At 42.5% G+C, this 22312-nt stretch overlaps 1 non-coding gene across 1 annotated transcript; it reads left to right on the top strand.

The window, feature by feature from the left end:
• Positions 1–20261: 20261 nt before the first annotated feature.
• On the top strand, positions 20262–20336 carry Trnaa-cgc. The gene has a single exon. It is a non-coding gene; the product is annotated as a tRNA-Ala (tRNA).
• Positions 20337–22312: the final 1976 nt, after the last annotated feature.

Raw genomic sequence — 22312 nt, 5'->3', positions numbered from 1 at the left:
CACACACACACACACACACACACACACACACACACACATCCGATGTCGGTGGTAGGTGGTACATTTTTAAACAGGAAACACGACACAACCCGATCGTAATTTGTAAAGGACGATTCAGGTTACCGTTCTTTGATAGTTTGTTCGACGCTACGGTACACAGTTACTGTTCTCTATAATTAGTCACTCAGGTTATGTATATTACAAATTATCAGTTGCCTTTTGCAGTATTGGTAAGTATTGACAATACAAATAAAGCAGAATTAAGATTTATTGTGGTTTCGTAAGACATGCCTGCTAATAGTACCTTTTCTTTTTTTCCAGTTTCACAGTAATGTGGAATCTAATTAACGTTCTCAATTTAGCAATGATGAAATACAAAGCACGTGGTTTCTAGCCGAAATCACATACTCCTCCTGAGGACGTACATGTGTGCCATCTGTTAGTTGATTTCCTTGACATTAACCCGAATGGTATCGACAGTTCATTTGAAATTGTGGATACGTTAGAAGAAATAGGAAATGACTGTGACGATTCCATGAATTGTGGTTCGGACGACGTCAGCTGTGTAAGTAATAGTTTTGAAGAATAATACCTTCCAAGCCTAAAAAAACGCGTACTGCAACAGCTTTCAGCGATAAAGGAAAGGCAGTGAAATAATGGTTAAACGAAAGAGGGAAAAAACGCTTGAAGTTACACTGTGTGCAAAGGCGTTTTCGTTTAGTAAAACCGGAGCTTGAACTGCACAAATGGAAGAATGAGTTACAGAACTAGTAAATATGCGGCAAACGGTAACCTGAATGAAGAAGTGTTCGAAAGATTTAGAACTGCTCATGAGAGGGCATGCACCGTTACCGATGGAGATCTACGAAACGTGGCCCTTCGAATTGCATCTGATATGGACATTGCTAATTTCCAAGCTTCTCCGACCTGGCTACGCAGGTTCAAGAAATCGTGCAGAATAGGAAGGCGTAAAATTAACAAGTGTAGGTCACGTAAACATGTAGAGCAGCTGGCAGGTAATGCTGTAGAGAAATCCATAGCTGACGTAAAAACGAAACTTGCTGTTATTTCCGCAACTGCTGTTTATAACGCTGATCAGTCATGTTTCGTGAAAGACCTTCGTTCACACCGCAGTTTATCATTTTGGGTGAAAAGACGCCGAAGTTCGTTTGCCCAATCAGTGAATGCAATGACACATTCATATATGATAATTCCAGAGATAAGTATGAGTGGTTTCCTGTTTCCGCAGCTGTATATCTGTCTTCAAGAACCAAAATGCAAATTAGGACCAAAGTTAAGTTGCAAAAATCTTGTAACGTACGTATCAAAATCTGTAAAAATGAGAAAGCATAATTTTCAACGTTTCGTTCGAAATGTATTCTTACCAACCGCGGAAACTAATTCATTGCTTTTGTTGCATTCCTGGTCTGGACATAACGACGCCTCTGTTTTTGCGGAGGATGACGAAAAATCTGTAGATGTAATGTGGATTACACCTGGAACTACAAGTGCGATTGAACCTCACGATAATTTTTTTTTTTTTCGACAGTGGAAAGCATTTTTCAGGAAATTATCGGACAAAAGAATTTTCGAGTCTCTTTCTCATTTCAGGTTTATCAGCGGAAAAGTATTCATAAGCTCCAGTCATCTGTGCATTGCCAGTTTTCATCGCCACGCTTTACGAATTTGATCAATACGTCTGCTGTGCAGCGCAATAAGCTGAAAGACGGCCGATACCATTTCTGACTCCATCGCAGTTCTGTCAGATTAAAACTAGTGGTTACTGCGAAGTGCCTGACTGTATCAATTTTTCCACTGCCAGGTGTTCCTGATGCAAGAAAGATGTCGGTTTTTGTCATTCAATAGACACTTTTCATTTCTGTGACGACTACAGGGAATAAACAAAGGACTGTTTCACTGATAGTCAAATGTAAAACATTATTATAGGAAAGGCGTGCAGGAATTTTTATAAAATGTAGTACTGCAAGACACATTTCCTTTCAACAAATTACAAGTCTTCATTGACGGAAGTCGTCTGTGACATCAAACACTGCCATGATTTTATTTTCTCTGCTAGCCACTTTTATCAGAATTAGGTGTGCAAGAATTGAACTGTCGATATGAAATTATTCAAAAAATATTTGTATAATTTAAGCCAGGTTTTCACCAGAGCAAACGAGCTAACAAGCACGAACAAAAGAGAATTCCGTCTGGTGTATCCGGTAGGCCTCTTGCAGGTCTTTCAACTGGACGCCACTGCAGCTACTTACGTGTCCCTGGCCTTACCCAGTTACACAATCGGAAAATGGAAACCTGCAGTTTAACGTGAAATCCAAACCAAATGTCTCGTGGCCACTCTAACATCTGTGAGAAATGAATGCTCGGTTAAAAATTTTAGTGCAAAAGTTTGGTCTGAACGGGATTTGATCCCACGCTCTCAGGATCATGAAGCGTGGGCTTTGCCACTGTTTTCTTTTTGCTGATCTCATTTTGTTCGTCATTGTTCGGAGCGGACGTCCCACGACAAGTGTTCAAGTTCATCGTTAATCCTTTCCTCAGTTTTTTTATTACAGAGGGCAAGCCACTAGAAAATTTTTATTTTAGAAGAAAAATGTGACCATTAGATCTTAAACGCTAGTGGAAACGCTGTGCCACCTCTTCAGATGATGCTCGAAGTCGGTAATTAGTGCTCTGTTTATCAATTTCCGTTCAGTGGCTATGAGAAGCCAGAGAAAAATAGCAGCCGACATACAACGAAAATTTTGGACCAGTGCTAAGGAGAGACGGAGATGCAAATCCGTGTAAAGTGTGCGACCTCCACGCTTACACACAAATTGAGACACTTAAATTCGTACTTCCCTGCGCCATTTAGCGTACTCCGTCTAGAACAGTGCGCTCGCCATGCAAAATAATACTCACTAAATAACAGAGTTTCGCATTCGCTCTCTAACAAGATAGCGTTGTATCCTGTATGCCGAGTACTAGCTCCAAAAACTAAAAACTAGTAACACAGCGTTCATAGGCAATGTTCGCTACCCCGTGATCTCTTCTGTTCTGTTTAGTATAATCCATTCTACCCAAATACAAGCGAATGGTAGTGAATTCTCCGCAAATGCTCATTCGCACGTGTTCGCTTCCATTTACTCCATTGCAAACCAGGCTTAAGGTGCCCTAAAATTGGTGTCTGTGAACACCGGAATTCCGCTACGCGGCGCTGCGTGAGTGATTCGCCGAGTCACACGCTAGGCGGGCAGGGCTGTACAAACCGCCTTATAAGCTGTTCTTTGAACAGCAAAAATGTGTAACTTCAACGTTTTTGCAAAAACAGACATAATGTCTTATGGGATAACAGCAATCAGTGATTTTATAATGTTACTTTAAATCCGTCTTGATTGCAAATTTTTTATTATTCATATGACCGGTTTCGGTTCATTCAGAACCATCTTCAGATCTGATATTTAAGTTACAGGAGTAACCCGTCCAATTCAGCAACTTTCACATGTTACGTCACGTAGCATGTGAAAGTTGCTGAATTGGACGGGTTACTCCTGTAACTTAAATATCAGATCTGAAGATGGTTCTGAATGAACCGAAACCGGTCATATGAATAATAAAAAATTTGCAATCAAGACGGATTTAAAGTAACATTATTCAACGTTTTTTACAAAGCACTTGCAGTGCCTCTTATCAGCTAATCTGGGTAGTGCATTTCTTTCGTTGTCTTCTTCCTGTGTAAAAAATTTCAGGGTAGATTTCGACATGTCTCATTGGAACATTCCATTGTTAGATGGGTTATTGGTATGCCTGCTGTGAATGTGACTTGTTAATTGTTTGACATGCAGCTGTCAATTGTCTTTGTTATACTGCATATTTCATGGACACTTATTTGTAGATACCTTGTGAATTTAAATTAATATTTGACTTTGGACCCATGTGCGTTACGCTGTTGCAAACTGCCTTCGGCCAGCGATATCAAGGGACCACGCCCCCTCAGGAGCTTGCACCATAATTGTAAGCACACTACGCCAGTGACCACCGTCATTACAGGCGGTGAGTGTTTACCATTTTCTCATGATTTTACTCTATGTAACGATGCCCTTGTTGGCTAGATATTTTGTTTTCTTACTCTGGTTACTTCATGTATGTTAACTGATATTACAGACTGTACAGCCCGCGATTATGTACGTTTCTCCAAACATATGCACATTTCGTAACTTTAGATCAATCTTAAGATGATCATAATAATTGAAACCGCTAACTGTATAAACAAATTTTTACGATCAAAGACTGTGGTGTTATTTACAAAATATTTGACATTTGTTTTCTTGTAACTTCAAAATTGGTTCAAATGGCTCTAAGCACTATGGGACTTAACATTTGAGTTCATCAGTCCCCTATATTTAGAACTACTTAAACCTAACTATCCTAAAGACATCACACACATCCATGCCCGAGGCAGGATTCGAACCTGCGACCGTAGAAGCAGCGCGGTTCCGAAATGAAGCCCCTAGAACCGCTCGGGCAAAGCGGCCGGCCTCTTATAACTGTATGGAATAACTTACAATGTACCTATCTACTTTTGACCCCGAACAATATGTGTTACTACTCACTGCTAAACGTTTCTATTTTAGTCAGAGTTGGCCTTGAGTGGGTTTTGCCTAATGAAAAAGGACAAGTTCATTTAATGCTATGACAGTTGACAAGGGGAGAGTTTCATGGACTAAAATTCCAGTATCGTACCTCTATAGTAATGTATTTTACAAGGACTGAAATTTCAGGTAACTATTGGCCTTTATGCGAAATTTTGTTAATTAGTGAACACAAATTAACCATAGGAAAGTTTAATTAGGTTGACTTCGATTATGTTACTTCATGATAACGTATACATCGTTATGCACTTCCCAATGAAGATATAATGTTTCACGTAAATGAGGCATTAAAAAGTTAACTTTTACTGCGTGTATTAAAGCACTTTCACTGGTTCACCCAATAATACAGTACCTTTATATGTATATGCTTTGCCTTAATATGATGGAAACTGACTCTGGCAAAAGAGAGATTTTCGCTGGGACTGGCGTGAAGAGGTTATTCCACTCCAGGCTGCCATTCATTCAATGTAATTGACTCATTGTTTCCGCTGGATGCTTGTTGCCGCTGTAACAATCCAGCCTATTTGATCACAATTAAAGAGCGCTGCCAGTTATTCAGTGGGCTTTACTGCATGCCTGTATAACCCCACAGCCTTTGAGGCTACGCCTTCCACTGCAGCTCAGTGGGACTGCTCATTACAGACTGCTTCCACTTTTACGCTCAGGTAAGTTCAAATGGTTCAAATGGCTCTGAACACTATGGGACTCAACATCTGAGGTCATCAGTCCCCTAGAACTTAGAACTACTTAAACCTAAGTAACCGAAGGACATCACACACATCCATGCCCGAGGCAGGATTCGAACCTGCGACCTTGCTCATGTAAGTAAACCTATCCAAAGCATACACTCAGATTTTGATGAGCTTCGATTATATTATAGTCTAGAGCAAATTACAAAAATATATTTATCATACCTGCTCATACGGCTATTAACAGGCTCAAACACCCACTTGAAAATAATTGTCTCTAATATTTCTGAGTGATTAATGTTGAAACGTGACAAATAGTTAACACCAAATTAAGTCATACATAATGAAGTGGTGTCCCAAAAACGCATTTGTCCGAAATCGGCTAGAAATATCTCCAAATCACTCTACTTCCGTCTTTTATACACTGAAGTGCTAGGGGAAGTGGTATAGGCACGCGTATTCAGATACAGAAGTATATAAACAGGCAACGCCTATAGAAGACAACGCGTGTCTGGCGCATTTGTGAGATCGATTACTGCTGCTACAATGGCAGGTTATCAAGATTAATGTGAGTCTGAACGTGGCAATATAATCGGGGCACGAGCGATGGGACTCAGCATCTCCGGGGTAGCTATGAATTGGGTGGTGACGGGTGCGGGAGGGGGGGGGGGGGGGGGGGATTTTCCCGTACGGCCATTTCACAAGTGTATCATGCATATCAGGAATGCGGTAAAACATCAAATCTCCGACATCACTGCGACCGGGAAAAAGATCCTGCAAGAACGGGACCAACGCCGACTGAAGAAAATCGTTCAACGTGATAGAAGTGCAACCCTTCCGCAAACTGCTGCAGATGTCAACGTTGGGCCATCAACAAGTGTCAGCGTACGAACCATTCAACGAAACGTCATCGATAAGGGCTTTCGGAGCCGAAGGCCCACTCGAGTACCCTTGATGACTACACGACACTAAGCTTTACGCCTCGCCTGGGCCCGTCAACACAGACATTGGACTGTTGACGACTGGAAACATGTTGCTTCGTCGGAGAAGTCTCGTTTCAGATTGTATCTAGCTGATGGGCATGTATGAGTATGGAGATAACCTCATGCATCCATGGACCCTGCATGTCAGCAGGGGACTGTTCAAGCTGGTGAAGGCTTTGTGATGGGTCGTGCCGTTTGCAGTTGGAGTGATATGGGACCCCTGATACGTCTAGATACGACTCTGACAGGTGACACGTACATAAGCATCCCGTCTGATCAGATGCATCCATCCATGTCCATTGTGCATTCCGACGGATTTGGGCAATTACAGCAGGACCATACGACACCCCACATCGTCTACAATAGCTACAGAGTGGCTCCAGGAACACTCTTCTGAGTTTAAACACTTCCGCTGACCACCAGACTCTCCAGATATGAACATTATTCAACATATCTGGGATGCCTTCCATGTGCTGTTCAGAAGAGGTGTCCACCTTCTGGTACTCTTACAGATTTAAGGACACCCCCGTAGGATTCATAGTGTCATTTCCCCCCAGCACTATTTCAGACATTATTCGAGCCCATGCTACGTCGTGTTGCGGCTCGTTTGAGTGCTCGCGGAGAACCTACACGATATTGGGCAGGTGTACCAGTTTATTTGACCGTTCAGTGTGTACCCAATTCAACGCCAATTGTAACGTTGAGTTGTTTAATGTGTTTTCCAGACACAAGTATTCTAAATGTATGTTCTACACTTTCAGTTCTATTCACCTTTTAATCTTGTTCAGTATTTGCGTTTTTTTGTTTTTCTTTTTTTTTTACGTTTGCCGCATGTATGTTTTCAAGTTGTAACATTTTCAGATTTCATTAATTTTTATTTGGAATTGTTTGTACACTATTGAAAATCTGTACAGTAACGATGGCCGTGCGCCGGCCGCTGTTGCCGAGCGTTTCTGGGCGCTTCAGTCCGGAACCGCACTGCTGCAACGGTCGCAGGTTCGAATACTGTCTCGGGCATGGATCTGCGTGATGTACTTAGGTTAGTTAGGTTTAAGTAGTTCTAAGTTCTAGGGGACTGATGACCTCAGAAGTTAAGTCCCATAGTGCTCGGAGCTATATGAACCATTTTTTGAGGGCCGTGCGGGGTAGTCGCGTGGTCTCAGGCGTATTGCCACGGTTCGCACGGCTCCCCCCGTCGGAGGTTCGAGTTGGTTGGGTCGTTTGGGGAAGGAGACCAGACAGCGTGGTCATCGGTCTCATCGGATTAGGGAAGGATGGGAAAGAAAGTCGGCCGTGCCATTTCATAGGAACCATCCCGGCATTTACCTGGAGCGATTTAGGGAATTCACGAAAAACCTAAATCAAGATGCCCGGACGCGGGATTGAACCGTCGTCCTCCCGAATGCGAGTCCAGTGTCTAACCACTGGGCCACCTCGCTCGGTCAGGTTTTAGTCCTTGCTCGGGTGTGTGTGTTGTCCTTAGCGTAAGTTAGTTTAAGTTAGATTAAGTAGTGTGCAAGCCTAGGGACCGATGTCCTCAGCAGTTTAGTCCCATAAGAACTTACCACAAATTTCCATTTTCCAATAATGAGGAAGTACAGAATTGTTCGGATCAGCAAAATCTGAATGCACTGATTATGTGCACCAAGCACAGACGATTTCGAAAAAATAACAGAAGCTGAAAAAAAAGTTACAGGTCTCACCTCAACCTCTGCTGACGGTAAGAGTCCCAATTCATGACAGCAACTTAAATGTGACGGGTAGGCTGTGAATAAGCTTGATAAAGGAGGATTGATCTACATAGGTAGCATAATGAAAAATAAATGGAATTTACCCTCTCAGTGCACCACCACAAAAAAACGACGCCTCAGTGATTCACTCTATGGATCCTCCCTTGATGGTAAAAGTATCTTGTTGCTTGAGAAGTGAAAAACAACAAGTTTTCAAACATTGCATCCTCTATGCACAACACTAAAGAACAGATGGAAATCATAAATCTAAAATCAACATTTTTTACAATGCTATCAAGGCAGGCGTAGACACGTTGGATCACAGATGCGAAATCTGCTCAGCACAAAGAAAGGGTTAGACGTGCCCTCTTTGCGTATTTCGTGGAATACTAAACATTGCCGTGCTGAACAGCTATATTGTTCACGATAGTGCAGCTTGTGGAACCGAACATGAGAGCAAACGTAGCAAACCATCCAGGAAATAATGATGTCAAATCTTGGATATGTGAAACAGAAAGATTGCAGATTCCTGCCTCAACCATTCCGATTGATGATAAACTGGAGAAAATAAAATGCGGTCATCTTTGCCTCTGTTGTGTCGGTAATTGGGCCGACACCGTGAAGTTGAGATGGCTGAAAAGGCAAGCTAGACTAACGCAGACGGGCGTGAAGTACTGGAACAGGATACGTAATTAATGTTAGGAAGAAAAGTACGGAGCAGGTTTAATACTTAACTTTACTCATTCCTTGTGGTACATCGATCTTGACGATACACAGAAGACTTTAAGTACAATCACTGTAGGGCTAATGGCGCCTTGCTAGTTCGTAGCCATTAACTTAGCTGATGGCTATTCTGTCTCTCGGCTAATGAGAGAGAAAGGCTTCGTACATCTGGGCGGTAGCTAGGTTCTCGTACAACTGGGCGGTAGCTAGGTTCTCGTACAACTGGGGCGAGTGCTCTCTCGTATCACGAGACCTGCCTTGGTGGTGGCGCTAGGTCTGCGATTACACAGTGGCGACACGCGGGTCCGACATGTACTAAATGGACCGCGGCCGATTTAAGCTACCACCTAGCAAGTGTGGTGTCTGGCGGTGACACCACAGCCTCCATCGCAGGAAGACAGCTAATATATGTCTCGACTGCCAAGAGCTTGCTTGTGTGAACCGTTAAACGAAAACCTGTTCTTCTGGCCCTCAAAACAAAACCCAGTAGCTGGTTGAAGGAGGTAGATAATGATGTACAATGGATATGAAACTTCCTGGTAGATTAAAACTGTGTGCCCGACCGAGACTCGAACTCGGGACCTTTGCCTTTCGCGGGCAAGTGCTCTACCATCTGAGCTACCGAAACACGACTCACGCACGGTCCTCACAGCTTTACTTCTGCCAGTATCTCGTCTCCTACCTTCCAAACTTTACAGAAGCTCTCCTGCGAACCTTGCAGGACTAGCACTCCTGAAAAAAAGGATATTGCGGAGACATGGCTTAGCCACAGCCTGGGGGATGTTACCAGAATGAGATTTTCACTCTGCTGCGGAGTGTGCGCTGATATGAAACTTCCTGGCAGATTAAAACTGTGTGCCCGACCGAGACTAGAACTCGGGACCTTTGCCTTTCGCGGGCAAGTGCTCTACCATCTGTGCTACCGAAGCACGACTCACGCCCTGTACTCACAGCTTTACTTCTGCCAGTATCTCGTCTCCCACCTTCCAAACTTTACAGAAGCTCTCCAGCGAACCTTGCAGGACTAGCACTCCTGAAAGAAAGGATATTGCGGAAACATGGCTTAGCCACAGCCTGGGGGAAGTTTCCTGAGTAAGATTTTCACTTTGCAGCGGAGTGTGCGCTGATATGAAACTTCCTGGCAGATTAAAACTGTGTGCCCGACCGAGACTCGAACTCGGGAATGAACGTAGAAATGAGTTTTTGATGAAAATTTTGGAAGAAACACTGGTGGAAATGTTCTTTTACTACCCTTACATTTATAATTAAACATTTAAAAGTTAAGAATACCACATTTTGAACAGTCACAAAACCATACACAAGAAATTTCAACTTCTTATGCAAAGATTTAAGGAGTCAAAAAAGTGTAAGAGATACAACTGCAGCTGGTAATATTTTAGAGCAAAATATCGACGAGGTAGGTCGTTATCCCGTATGGCGAGGTGAGGGGTCACGTAACGCGCCCAGGAGAATTGTGGAACATGATAATTTAGGTGGTCCAGGTATTACGGTGTGGTGAGGCATAATGTGCATCGACGCACTAACCTCCAAATCTTCCCCCTACTTAAATCTCATCATGAGTCGCGGTGACATACACTATGTGATCAAAAGTATCCCGACACCTGGCTAAAAATCAATTACAAGTTCGTGGCGATCTCCATCGGTAATGCTGGAATTCAATATGGTGTTGGCACACCCTAAGCCTTGATGATAGCTTCCACTCCCGCGGGCATACGTTCAATCAGGTGCTGGGAAGTTTCTTGGGGAATGGCATTCCATTCTTCAAGGAGTGCTGCATTGAAGAGAGGTATAGATGCCGTTCGGTGAGACCTGGCACGAGGTCGGCGTTCCAAAACATCCCGAACGATTCAGGTCAGAACTCTGTGCAGGCCAGTTCATTACAGGGATGTTATTCTCGCGTAATCACTTCTTCCACAGGCCGTGCATTATGAACAGGTGCCCGATCGTGTTGAAAGTTGCATTCGCCATCCCGAATTGGTGGGAAGCGAGAAGGTGCTTAAAACATCCATGTAGGCCTGTGTTGTGATAGTGCCATACAAATCACCAAAGGGTGCTAGCCGGCTCCATGTAAACACGATCACGCCATAGCTTCACTGCCTCCAAATTTTACCGTTGGCACTAGACACGCTGGCAGATGACGTTCACCGAACATTCGCCATACCCACACTCTGCCACCGTATCGCCACATTGTGTACCGTGATTCGTCACTCCAAACAAAATTTTTCCACTGTTCAATCGTCCAATGTTTATGCTCCTTACACCAAGCGAGGGGTCGTTTAGCATTTATCGGCGTGATGTGTGGCTTATGAGCAGCCGCTCGACCATGAAATCCAAGTTTTCACGCCTCCTGCCTAACTGTGATAGTACTTGCAGTGGATCCTGATGTAGTATGTAATTCCTGTGTGATGATCTGGATAGATGTCGTCTGCCTGTTACACATTACGAACCTCTTCAACTGTCGGCGGCGCTAAATTCTGGAACCGCGCGACCGCTACGGTCGCAGGTTCGAATCCTGCCCCGGGCATGGATGTGTGTGATATCCTTAGGTTAGTTAGGTTTAAGTAGTTCTAAGTTCTAGGGGACTAATGACCTTAGAACTTAAGTCCCATAGTGCTCAGAGCCATTTTGAACCAACTGCCGGCGGTCTCTGTCAGTGAACAGACGAGGTCGGCCTGTACGCTTTTGTGTTGTACGTGTCCCTTCACGTTTCCACTATCACATTGGAAACAGTGGACCTAGGGATGTTTAGAGGTGTGGAAATCTCGCATACAGACGTATGACACAAGTGACACCGAATGACATGGCCACGTTCGAAGTCCTGTGAGTTCCGCGGAGCGCCCCATTCCATTCCCTCACGACTGTGGTCGCTGATATGGATTACCTGGCAGTAGCTGGCAGCACACGGCGCCTTATATGAGAAACGTATGTTTCTGCGGTGTTCGGATACATTTGATCACATAGTGTAGGTGTAATTATTGTCTTTGGATAAACCACGCGGTGTAGCGAGTGGTTAGCACTCTGAATTCATATTCGCGAGGACGTCGGTTCCTACCAGCATCCGACCATCCTGATTTTGGTTTTTTGTGATTTCCTTAAATCGCTTGAGGCAAATGCCGGGATGGTTCCTTCGTAAGGGCACGGCAACTAACCTTTTCCATCCTTCCCTATTCCGAGACGGGCACTGTCTCTAACGACATCGTTGTCGAAGCGAAGTTAAACACTGATCTCCTCTTCCTTTCTCTTTGAATTAAAGTGTCGTTTCTGTTCTCGTCATTGCGTATTTCTTTCGGTTACGTTCTGTAGTATACTGTAGCAGTTCTTTCTATGTATGGGTCAAGTGTCACCGAACTATGTTATTTGGCAGTTACCATCAAGTAAATGTTATCTTCGACCTTAAGTTTTACACAACAGTGTATTTTCTTTATATATCACCGAGGCGGTGATGAACCAGAATTATTCCAGTGGTCTAGTGATGCCGATCTGACCTGCTTAACTCTACCCACAGTTCTTTGTAAATGTTTAAATGTTTTGAAACTCAAACATTACTTTGAAATTCCCTGCGATGAAGTGACAAAGTACGTAACTGAACGCTTCAGGTAGATACTTCACGTAAATAAATAGTGAAGCACTTATTGTCAGAGGCCTGGTCGTCGTCAGTGAAGGTCTGCAACCATGACATGTGCGCTGTCTTACGGCAAAGGCAGGTTCGATGCCACGATGAAAAACTGCGTGTGGGACAGGGTCGTTACAGCAGCGCGTTCTCCGGCATAATTGCGGATCAGATCTTTACTAGCGCTCTTTAACGAGGCAGGGGAGTGCAGCCATGCGACATTTAGTGCCGCATTCGCTCCGGCCGTGAGTACCTTCGCACGCAACAGAAATTGTCCTGCTTGTGTAACTGCACGCTCCGTTCTCATTACCAGGCGGTATTTCTCTTTATACAGACGTGTTCAAATTATTAGACTAAACGATTATTTTCGATACTATTAAGTTTTCTGGTGTGAAAACAGGAGATAAAAGTGAAATAGTTGATTTGTTTTAATGGGTTGATTAATGCCACGGAATTTCCCTTCCATGCAACTCACACATCACTGAATTTTTAAGAGTTGGTAACGTTCGTCATTTTCCCTCCAAATTGTCTTGGTGTTAGTTGCCGGTGCACATGCTTTGAAACTGTGTTTACAGTTATATTTTATGTTTCTGTGGTGTACTTCAGTTTGTCATTTATTCTATCAACTTCTTGCCATACTAACAAGACATTATATAGCTTAGAACTTGCATGTTTTTAGCTATAGGAATAAATCATGGAGTTTCCAAAGAAAGTGAGGTTATGGGGAAGACCAATGATGTTTCACCAAGAAAGTTTCGGCTCTGGTGGTACTTTTTGGTGAAAATCGTCATACACAGCAAGAAATTGCTGACAGAATGAGAATATCACAGAAAACTGTCAGCAGAATCAAACTTTCAGTGCAGAAAGGTGGTGAATATAAGCCAAACAGGGAAGAAAAATGTGTACATAAAAGAAAAATCAGTCCCAGAGGAATGCGAAGGCTTACAAACATTGCAAAAATAAACCTTAAACTTACTTCTACAGACATGAACCATCTGCTGCAAGGTTTGGATGTTGTAGTTTCACCTGCAACATTGAGGAGGAGGCTGTTTGAAAGTGGTTTAAAGGCTTGTCGACCAAGGAAAAAACAAAAAAAAAAAAAAAACACACCTCCATTGAAAATCAAAAGATTGCAGTGGGCTAAACAACTTCAGGAGTGGACAAGTGAGGACTGGGCTAAGGTTTGTGCAATAATATGGTAAATTAAGTGGGTTTGATTTCTATAGTGTGGAGTCTTGGCTTGATTTTGTGATGTTTCATTGATAGAAATGCATAATTGAATTTTGAGACTGTTGAGATCTTCTATGCTACTATTCACAACTTCTCTAACTTTATATTTTGAACACATGTTTCAGTTATGCTTCAGTGATGAATCTATATTCACTGTGACGGGAGAAAGCAGCCAGTATGTTGGTCGCAGACCTGGGGAACATTTCAAAGCTGAGTGTGTGCAGCAAAGTGTGATGCATCCAACTTCCGTTATGACCTGGAGTGTCATGTCCCTGAAAGGTCGTGGCAGATTACACATTATTGAAGGGACAATTAGGCAAGAACAATATCAAGAAATCCTTGAAAATGAACTTTTCCCGCAAGTAAATGAATGGTTTCCTGATAAATATGCCATTTCTGTGCATGATGGGACACCTTGCCACAAAGCCAAAAGTGTTTCGAAGTACTTGAATAAAAAAAGCAATTGAAATTGTTGCCGTGGCTAGGGAATAGCCCTGATATGAACTGAATAGAAAGTTTATGAGCTATTGTGAAACAGAGGATAAGGAAATTTACAATAACCACCAAACAAGACATCATGTCAAAAGTTAATAAAAACTACGCCAAACAGGATAAATGTATTGATTAAGAACAAAGGCATGCATACAAAGTATTGATGTACAAATATAATCTTTATGTTTATGTAAATTTGTAATAAATGTAAAGTTTAGGAAAAATGTCTTTAGTCTAACAATTTCACGACGTCTGTACATAGGATATTAGTTTTCAGTCGAGAGCCACACCGATTCGTAAATTGTGGAGCAGCATTGCCCAGTGATTGTTCTGGCCGTTTTTATTTAGATTTGTTCATAACGGAGAATATTCTTTTGTATATATTGCTTCACCTCTATTCACAGTCACTCACATAGCTAATTAATATTTACTGTTTTTTTGCATTAGATGTTTACAACAAATTGTATAAAAATACGCATTTTATTGTTATTTCTTTAAGTACCTAGCATACACATCTTAGCTAGTTTTCTGGCAGCGTACGACCGTTCCGGCAGAGTGGGTTCCTCTGTCTTTGTCCTTCAAAGAAAATACATGGGTTGGATAAACACGGCGAGAAATGCATGCTGGATCAAAAATTTAGATATTAGCCACGCCTGCAGGTTGCGGTCTTTCATGCGAACACTAGCGGCCACTGTGCACTCTCTGCTATACGCTACTAACGTCAGTTGTGGTCACACGAGTGTTCTGTGTAGTTGTGAGTGCATTAGGTCAGAGTTAAGTGAATTAGAACGTGGGCAAACAGTTGATGTTCGTATAGTGGGTGCTTCCGTAACCAAGGTGGACAAAGTATTTGGCATTCCAAGAGACACCGTATCGAAGATTTATACCGCATACAAGGAAAGCGGAAAAACAACAGCCGCTATGTCACAACACTGACGAAAGTGTGTGTTGAGAGATTGTGTCAGATCTGCACTGAAGAGGATTGTGACGAAAAATTAGAGGACCGCAGCTGCAGAAGTCATTGCAGAGCTCAATGTCAAAATCGCGATCCCATTCAGCACCAAAACTGGACGAAGTGAGTTCCATAATCGGGTAATTGCAAGACGAGTAAGAATTCCAAAACCACTCACCAGTGATGCAGATTCCTGTAAAAGGAAAACGTGGTGCCGAAGCCATTAGACCTGAGCTATGGAGAGATGGAAGAAAGCGATTTTGTCGGATGAGTCTTGCTGCACACTGTTCCAACTTCTGGCCCAGTTTACGTCCCAAGAGTGAACCATGGTGAGGTTCCTGTGATGATCTGGGCAGCCATGTCACGCTATTCCATGGTCCCAACCGTAGTGGGCAAGGTCACATTACTGCAGAAGATTATGTGACCACTTTAACTCATCAGGTCCTTCTCTTGATACAACGTTTGTTCCCTAATGGTGATGCTGTGTTGTAGGACGACTGGGCCCCAATTCACGCTGCTCGCTTCGTCCAGAACTGGTTATTGAAGACTTGGATGAGTTGTCACATCGACTCTGACTAATGCCCTAATGCCCTAATCAGTTCTCAATATTATTGAGATTTTGTGTAAGACTTTGGAAAGAAAGGAGCGTTATCGTTAACCACTTCTATCATAGTTACCTAAATGTGCCACTCTTTTGCAGAAAGAATTATATTAGATTCCCTTGAAAAGGACACGCGATCTGTGTTTATCAATTACGGGACTACTGGAAGCTGTATTGAATGACAATGCTTTTCCTACACCGTACTAGAGATGGTAATGTGTTATGTTTTTACTCTTTTCAATTTTTCGTGAATGAAACGGAAATGAGAGTAGAAGTGGTGACAATGAAATATGTATTTGTCATCATTACTAAAATATATCGAGTAGGCTACAAATAACGTGTTTTTTTTTTTTTTTTTGAGTTACTTCAAGTCATCTCAGTGGCTGGGATTTTCTATATCCAGTTCCCAATTTGCAGTTGCGTCGGAAACATAGCGGATACCAAAGAAAATTGTCGGTGTATTGCAGTGTTCCCCTCTAACCACGTGTGTGATAGCCGAGATACTGGAGATCCAGCCTTCTTCCAAACTCGATTTCCAATCCTAAGACTATTCGGGTTTGGATACCAATCCAAGCTGATGGTATACTGGGCCTATTTCCATTAAGTATATACGATCTGATCTTAATATTGAGCCATTTACATCCTCCACTGCAAGTCACTTCCTAATACCATTAACTCCATAAGTTAGTCAGCGCTCTCTTTTTTAGCGCAGTTGTGACAGCTAGTTGGTCATTTTTCACGTTAGTGGTTGCTGTCCAAGGTATTTTAGTTTATATTTACATGTTAACAAGTCTCTGACCGCTTATTTGACAGTTGCATCAACAGTGCTGTACGGTTACAAAAGTACTTTATGTAGTCTATGAAGTTGATTAATCGTTTAACCTTCACTGCTAATTTTTTACCTTTGGTCCCGAGTTCGAATCTCGGTCCGGCACACAGTTTTAATCTGACAGGAAGTTTTTAATTTAAGAAGATGCCTGCTATTGTACAAGCAACGCTACATCTCACTGTTACTCCTTTCAACATTGACAATAGAATAGCAGACATTCAGCACAAATAATACAGAGTTTGGGTACATATAAAATTTACAGTTTAAATCTGTACTGTAATGCTGTAAAACAGTAATATAGAAATACAAATGAAAAACCAGCCTTACTTCACCGCATCATTTTACATTTTATTTATAAGTTAAATGGAATGGTCTTGGATATCTCATACAAAAATTTACCTCAACCGTAGTAATGTATTTCTACAAAAGTATTTTATTATGCTGTATGTGCTTATGTCACAGCATACTGTTTGGCATTATTTAGCCATGATGCTCGGCTTCTTGGTAATCTCTAACACTGCATGATTAGCAAAAATATACCAAAATGTTTCAATATATTTCTGTATACATACTCTTAATTTATGGTCTGAAGTCACTGAAGCAGCTTACTAAACATTAATCGGCTAGCATATATAGGATACATATCTGCTGGAAACATCCGTTTGCCGCCAATATGATATGTATTCCTGTTCCGTTCATTATGATCTTGACTGTTTCCGAAAACGCGTCTTTATTTACTCTAGTGGATGTTTCTCTTATTATACAGGTTGATTCTTATTAACGATGGAAACTCTCAGTAGCTTCAATAAGCTGCAGCAGAAGGACTGAGGGTGAGTTAGTATCCATTTTCCACAAACGCTTATGCTGTATTAGTGAGGAACGAAAGAATATTTCGTACAACAATTGTGCCACTGCTGGAAATGGGACGTGCTCTTAAAAATTTGCTGGAGTTTATTTAGTGACAGAAGAAGTCGCAGCAGGCAAAGCTGGAGCATTTACCCTGTACTGTCCTAGTCGAAGCTAGTTAGCGAGATGTCGATGACACGACGCCACTTGCAACATTCCAGGCTTATAGGTAACACCCCTTATTATGTATTACTAGATCAATACTCTTATATATCCGGCTATAATTAAATTCAACGCTCTTCAATAATACGAAAAAGGCTTCTAGAAGACTAATAGCAAAACCTAACGATAGAAGTTACAATACTCTTTGTACCATAAACAATCAAAATCAGTTTCAGGAAATTAATATGTTGAAAATGTTTAGATAAAATAATGATATATTTCGTTGTCCTCATCTGTAAACGGTAGGAACTAAATATCGAACATAATTAACAAAATATAGATAACTGATCATTCAGCATTCTTAGAATGCTTATTTCTGCAATTTTGATATTAATGTGATTTTTATGTGATTAGAAAATGTTTTAAACTTGTTCTTGCAAAGTATGGAATATTATAGAATGATTGATAATGTTGTTAAACTATTTCATATCATAAATTATGTTTTGCATTATTATAACCAGCAGTACATTGTGGGAAGAGTATAAATGCTCGGCCTCGAGTGTCGTTAGGGCAGGAGAGTGTTGGACCCACCAGAGGAAAGATCTGTGCATACAGTTGAGATCAGTTATTGGTGCATTATTCAGGTTTGGATTTACAATAGAGCAACTAATGTGTTGGACATTGTCTAAAACAGCATATTAGAACAGTGAAGTGACGGATTATTCCGGAGTGTTAAACAGTTTGATTTAAGAATGAGATTTTCACTCTGCAGCGGAGTGTGCGCTGATATGAAACTTCCTGGCAGATTAAAACTGTGTGCCCGACCGAGACTCGAACTCGGGGCCTTTGCCTTTCGCGGGCAAGTGCTCTACCAACTGAGCTACCGAAGCACGACTCACGCCCGGTACTCACAGCTTTACTTCTGCCAGTACCTCGCCTCCAACCTTCCAAACTTTACAGAAGCTCTCCTGCGAACCAAGCAGAACTAGCACTCCTGAAAGAAAGGATATTGCGGAGACATGGCTTAGCCACAGCCTGGGGGATGTTTCCAGAATGAGATTTTTACTCTGCAGCGGAGTGTGCGCTGATATGAAACTTCCTGGCAGATTAAAACTGTGTGCCCGACCGAGACTCGAACTCGGGACCTTTGCCTTTCGCGGGCAAGTGCTCTACCAAGGTTTGGAAGGTTGGAGGCAAGGTACTGGCAGAAGTAAAGCTGTGAGTACCGGGCGTGAGTCGTGCTTCGGTAGCTCAGTTGGTAGAGCACTTGCCCGCGAAAGGCAAAGGTCCCGAGTTCGAGTCTCGGTCGGGCACACAGTTTTAATCTGCCAGGAAGTTTCATATCAGCGCACACTCCGCTGCAGAGTGAAAATCTCATTCTGGAAACATCCCCCAGGCTGTGGCTAAGCCATGTCTCCGCAATATCCTTTCTTTCAGGAGTGCTAGTTCTGCTTGGTTCGCAGGAGAGCTTCTGTAAAGTTTGGAAGGTTGGAGGCGAGGTACTGGCAGAAGTAAAGCTGTGAGTACCGGGCGTGAGTCGTGCTTCGGTAGCTCAGTTGGTAGAGCACTTGCCCGCGAAAGGCAAAGGTCCCGAGTTCGAGTCTCGGTCGGGCACACAGTTTTAATCTGCCAGGAAGTTTCATATCAGCGCACACTCCGCTGCAGAGTGAAAATCTCATTCTGGAAACATCCCCCAGGCTGTGGCTAAGCCATGTCTCCGCAATATCCTTTCTTTCAGGAGTGCTAGTTCTGCTTGGTTCGCAGGAGAGCTTCTGTAAAGTTTGGAAGGTTGGAGGCGAGGTACTGGCAGAAGTAAAGCTGTGAGTACCGGGCGTGAGTCGTGCTTCGGTAGCTCAGTTGGTAGAGCACTTGCCCGCGAAAGGCAAAGGTCCCGAGTTCGAGTCTCGGTCGGGCACACAGTTTTAATCTGCCAGGAAGTTTCATATCAGCGCACACTCCGCTGCAGAGTGAAAATCTCATTCTGGAAACATCCCCCAGGCTGTGGCTAAGCCATGTCTCCGCAATATCCTTTCTTTCAGGAGTGCTAGTTCTGCTTGGTTCGCAGGAGAGCTTCTGTAAAGTTTGGAAGGTTGGAGGCGAGGTACTGGCAGAAGTAAAGCTGTGAGTACCGGGCGTGAGTCGTGCTTCGGTAGCTCCGTTGGTAGAGCACTTGCCCGCGAAAGGCAAAGGTCCCGAGTTCGAGTCTCGGTCGGGCACACAGTTTTAATCTGCCAGGAAGTTTCATATCAGCGCACACTCCGCTGCAGAGTGAAAATCTCATTCTGGAAACATCCCCCAGGCTGTGGCTAAGCCATGTCTCCGCAATATCCTTTCTTTCAGGAGTGCTAGTTCTGCTTGGTTCGCAGGAGAGCTTCTGTAAAGTTTGGAAGGTTGGAGGCGAGGTACTGGCAGAAGTAAAGCTGTGAGTACCGGGCGTGAGTCGTGCTTCGGTAGCTCAGTTGGTAGAGCACTTGCCCGCGAAAGGCAAAGGTCCCGAGTTCGAGTCTCGGTCGGGCACACAGTTTTAATCTGCCAGGAAGTTTCATATCAGCGCACACTCCGCTGCAGAGTGAAAATCTCATTCTGGAAACATCCCCCAGGCTGTGGCTAAGCCATGTCTCCGCAATATCCTTTCTTTCAGGAGTGCTAGTTCTGCTTGGTTCGCAGGAGAGCTTCTGTAAAGTTTGGAAGGTTGGAGGCGAGGTACTGGCAGAAGTAAAGCTGTGAGTACCGGGCGTGAGTCGTGCTTCGGTAGCTCAGTTGGTAGAGCACTTGCCCGCGCAAGGCAAAGGTCCCGAGTTCGAGTCTCGGTCGGGCACACAGTTTTAATCTGCTAGGAAGTTTCAGTTTGATTTAATATCGCAAAAGACAGAATGATATGTGACATTATATTCGTACTTTGTTGTGTATCAGTGTTGAATAATACAATGGGCCTCACACATGCATTTCTATCAAATTACTGCACCTGGACTATTTAATATCGCCAGTGTAGTATGTGTTACCATCAGTTAGCTGTAATAGTAACAACGAGGCTTATTACACAGAAGATTGATGATGAGATCATAAGATACAGGTTTTGAAGTGAATAAATCTACGTACTTACTTTACTCCAGTTGTGGCCTAAATCATTGTAGTGAAATCCATTATGGTATCCTGTATTTATGAACGAGCATATTTTAGATCACGTATGCAGTCGTCGAGGGACACCGAAGGCAAGATATTGAAAGGTATTTAAACCATTTTTAACTACTACTAACTGGTGGGACGTTAGACACTAACGTCCATCAATCAACTATGATTTAGTTGTAACGACTGGCAGGTGTCCTCTTGTCTCACGACAGTGTACTTATGTCACAACAAGGGTGTAATAATATGGCTTGTTTTGGAAGAGAGAGGAGTGTCGCTAAAAGTCCATGTCATTCTGTTTATTTCTTTCCGCTTTACTTTCAATGTTCTTAAAGAATTTTCCAATGACCTTTGGAAAAATTCTAGTTTCGCTTCTGTTTCGAGTAGCCAATGACGTTTCAGTGAAAACATTTGACTCCCTGAAATCACGTCTGTGTGATGAATGATTCCCATATTACGGGGGAAATCCATACATAGGCGCCGTCAGCGTTATTGTGGGATATTTTTATTGACTGAGAGTCAAGATCAGTGTTTCCCAGTACCATCACCACCCCTTTCTAGGACAATTGGGTGATGTATAAAAGTCAGGAATTTCAAAGGGATGTTTCCCTATTGACCAGGAAAGTGAGTGTAACCTGCATTCTTGCAATATTTAGTCAATGATGGTGGCCAGTTAGTATAATAATGACTTTTCATGGCCCCTCTATAATTCATTGCGTCATTAGCGTATTTTATGAACCAAAAATGGCTCCAAATGATTTTTCTGCAAAATATTTGTTACAGTTTTATTTATTTTGTCAGCTGGGTCACTTTATACACACACATAAAATGTTCATACAAACCTATTTATATACATTTAAATACAGTAGAACTTCCTTGACTTTTTATTTACATTTATATGGACTGCGACAATATGATGGGTTTTAGGATTCAAGGAATTGTCTGGAAATAAGAAAAATGTTGTACAGCAACATGCTCATACTCTGCATCTGTTATGGCACTGCCTGTAAAATCTCTGGAAAATGCGGTAACATTGGGCGATGTTTCATAAAATCGAGATATTTGTATGGGAAGTTACCATTTTTATCATGAGATGATACCTAGCGTCATTCGTATGTGCAGCACAAGCGTATGTCTCTCTCATGTGTGATTTGAGTAAGTTTCTGAAGTTGTGCATGCATAAACAGGAGAGAGTTTAGGAAGTGTTATGTAATGTTCTTGATGATTCACTTGGAAAATGAAGGTCTTTTTCTGGGGTCTCAGGCAAAACTCTAACCTGACAATAGCACAAACCAAAATCAGCCAAGTCCCCTACAAGGGACTCACCATCATATCGAATCGAAACGTTTATATGTCGTGGTAGTTATTAAGATTGAAAACATTTTCAGCCAGGTGTCCGGGTACATTTGATCACGTAGTGTACATTCAGATACTGTAATAATTAATAGATTTCGTGCCCACTCAGTGTTCACAGACTAACCATTGGAATGTTCGAAAATAATGACTCCCATCTGGAGATTGAGTATCTCAGTTTTCAGCACAGTTAAGACAGAGAAACCAAACTTATTGTTGAAATTATTGATATTTTGTATTTAGTATTCAGCCATTGTAGCGGGGCATTATTAATGTAAGTGGACTGCTTCTGTGTTGTCAGCGATGTGTAGCGCTT

Source organism: Schistocerca piceifrons, chromosome X (genome assembly GCF_021461385.2).
Source record: "Schistocerca piceifrons isolate TAMUIC-IGC-003096 chromosome X, iqSchPice1.1, whole genome shotgun sequence".
Classification (NCBI taxonomy): Eukaryota; Metazoa; Arthropoda; class Insecta; order Orthoptera; family Acrididae; genus Schistocerca; species Schistocerca piceifrons.
Note: the sequence above shows the minus strand (reverse complement) of the source record. Positions and strands in the feature narration are given on the sequence as shown.